This window comes from Lathyrus oleraceus, chromosome 1 (genome assembly GCF_024323335.1).
Source record: "Lathyrus oleraceus cultivar Zhongwan6 chromosome 1, CAAS_Psat_ZW6_1.0, whole genome shotgun sequence".
NCBI lineage: Eukaryota > Viridiplantae > Streptophyta > Magnoliopsida > Fabales > Fabaceae > Lathyrus > Lathyrus oleraceus.
Genome location: NC_066579.1, coordinates 294,697,176 through 294,699,809, shown reverse-complemented (window position 1 = coordinate 294,699,809; position 2,634 = coordinate 294,697,176). Strand labels below are relative to the sequence as shown.

Here is a 2,634-nt window from a genome sequence, read left to right as displayed (position 1 = left end):
GCACGTGTTGGAAAAAAGCTTACACTTCAAGGATAGGAGTAACTTATGATTTACATCTAAGTATTGATGGTTATGATTGTCAACCCCAAAATTTGCTCTACTTTTTTAATTTTTGTCTGGTTTATTTCTCATTACATCTACATATGCACATGCCTTAATCATCCATCATAACACATTCATTTACAACTACATTCTTAAATAAGTACCATTGATTTAAAAGGTCTTGCATATTTATGATACAAAGTTAATGGATCAAGCTTATGTTATGTCTACTTTGGCACAACAATGTTGATTGGTTCACTCTTTATGGATCAATGTCAATGAAGCCTTAATTCTTGGTGCTAGAGATCTTTGAGATTGCATCATGGTATTTAGTTTGATAATGAAACCCTAAGCCCTAGGTTTTGGATTACAACTTAGGTCAACTTTGGTGGATAGAATTAAACTGATTATTTTGGTTTATGAGTTAGTCCATCAGTTTGTTTGATTGGGATTCAAGGCCAAGTATCATGTGTTTTGTTTCCTTTTAAGAATAGCATTCAAGCATTTGGAGTCAAGAGCATTCAAATTGAAAATATAGGTAAATTGGATTACTTAGAAACAAGTTACAAATTACAAGTTACAAAGTTAAAAGCCTTCATTCAAGTGTGCAAATACATTACAAAGTTATCAAATACATTAAGAGTCTTCAAAAATGCTCTAAGCTTTATCCTCATGTGCATCCATTCATCTTGGTATGTACATGCCATGTTTGGATCTCCAAGAAGCCAATCCCAACCTACATTATCCAAATAACCATGAGTACAAGGTGAACATTCCAACTACATAAAAGCCAATGCTCATTTTTCACAAACATGTCATATTGTGCACACATATGAAGGATTTAACAACTTTAAGTTCAAGACACGTGCATCATAAAGCAGTTTACATCAACAACATACTCAACCTACGGATAAACTCAATTCATCGTCTAAAGATAAACCATTACAATATTCTGTCATGCATAAACCATTCAAAGCAACATCCATGTCATTAACAACCATTTATAATCATGCCATGACATTTGCATCACACCAATCCTAACATTCTTAGAACATATCTAACAATCACTAATTATAACTCATTATACTAACAAATTTTCACAAAGTTTAACAGTATTAACATTTAACTCCAAGCTAACAAATTCAAAGTCACGTTTCATTTTTCTAACTATAGTAAACTATCATTTAAACTGAGGCTAACATTGATTTCTAACAGAGTCAACAGTTAAATTAACATTCACATAATAGAATCACTAACTGCACCAACAACTTACAATCTAACTAACTAAAATCATGACAAACTTTAACTAACATTCAAAGTCCCTCACTTCATAAACCAGTTTCACTAACTGAAATCACTAACTAACCTTCAAAACAACTAACAGTTAATAGAAGTTAACAGAGTTATAACCTTTAACCGATTTTCAATAAGAGAACCTAACTGAGCCTAACAGAATTAACAACCCAAAACTCTATATAATCTGACCTTCAATGATTTTCATTGACTAACCATTATCATGATCATCACCTTATAACTCTCGATTTTCTCTCTCAATCTGCATCACTATCTCACCCTCGCTACACATTCCATGCCATAATTGTTAGAGCTTCAACATCTGAAGCTCTAAACAGTTGAGCATAACTCTCAATCTCTCTGAACTTCTGCAATCACTCACAACTCTCTACACTCACGTAGCAATTGAATAAGTAACAACACATCACATTAATAGAATTTCCTACATACCATAGAAGAGGTAAAAATAAGAGGAAGAGAGAATTGAAGGTTGAAGAGTAGGATTTTGAAGCTTACTTGCAACATCTTCATCTTCACTTTTGTTTTTGCTTGGAATTCAACACTCACCGAGGAAAAGCTCATCCTCGTAGGTAAGATCGTTTGATTCTTATTCCATTTCTCCTTGTTCTTGTTACCATGATGTAGCTTGTGGCTTGAGGAATCAAAGCCCTAACAGGAGAGGCTATGATTCCTCCTCTATTTCATTTAATTTTCGAAATAGTGAATTAGGGTTCATAAGTGTTCTGGTTTGGTTTGAATGATAGGTAAATATATAGGAAGATTGAATATGATAGGAGGAAGGAGGAGGGAAAAACGTTTATGTTGATGTTTGATTTGTTCTTATTGGCCTTCTGCGCCGCTGGAGGCGATTTCCGGCGTGGCGGAGATAGGTTCTCCGGCCAAGGTCATTTGAGAATGAACTGAACAGGGAAGGAACAAATGATCTGAAGTGATGCTAAACTTTTTCTTTCCCTCTCTTGCAATGAGTGTATTTGGGCCTCCGACTTATCATTTTATTTTCTATACCCTCACAATTTCATGTTGAACCTCCATTTCCTGAACTTGCTTCAGCGTCCTAGGCTTGTAGCTCCAAAGCCCATTGGTTTATTGGAAAATACCCCATTCGTTCTAACGAACCCCCTCCTGAGCTGAGTTAAATTGCTTTTGACTTACTTTCCAAGCCCACATGAAATCTCTTTACACCCCCATCAGGGCGTGCATGCCCTATTTTGGAGCTATAGCTTGCAATTAGGCTTCTCAAAGCCCACATTGGATTACTCTCAGCACCCTTGTTTTACA

The 2,634-nt window shown here is 35.3% G+C and overlaps 1 long non-coding RNA gene across 1 annotated transcript; it reads right to left on the bottom strand.

Annotated features, from left to right (window-relative positions):
* Positions 1-562: 562 nt before the first annotated feature.
* On the bottom strand, positions 563-2,388 carry LOC127131225 (uncharacterized). Its single transcript, XR_007806505.1, has 2 exons — positions 1,852-2,388; positions 563-778 (listed from the first exon to the last, which is right to left on the bottom strand). It is a non-coding gene; the product is annotated as an uncharacterized LOC127131225 (long non-coding RNA).
* Between the last annotated feature and the right edge of the window lie 246 nt (positions 2,389-2,634).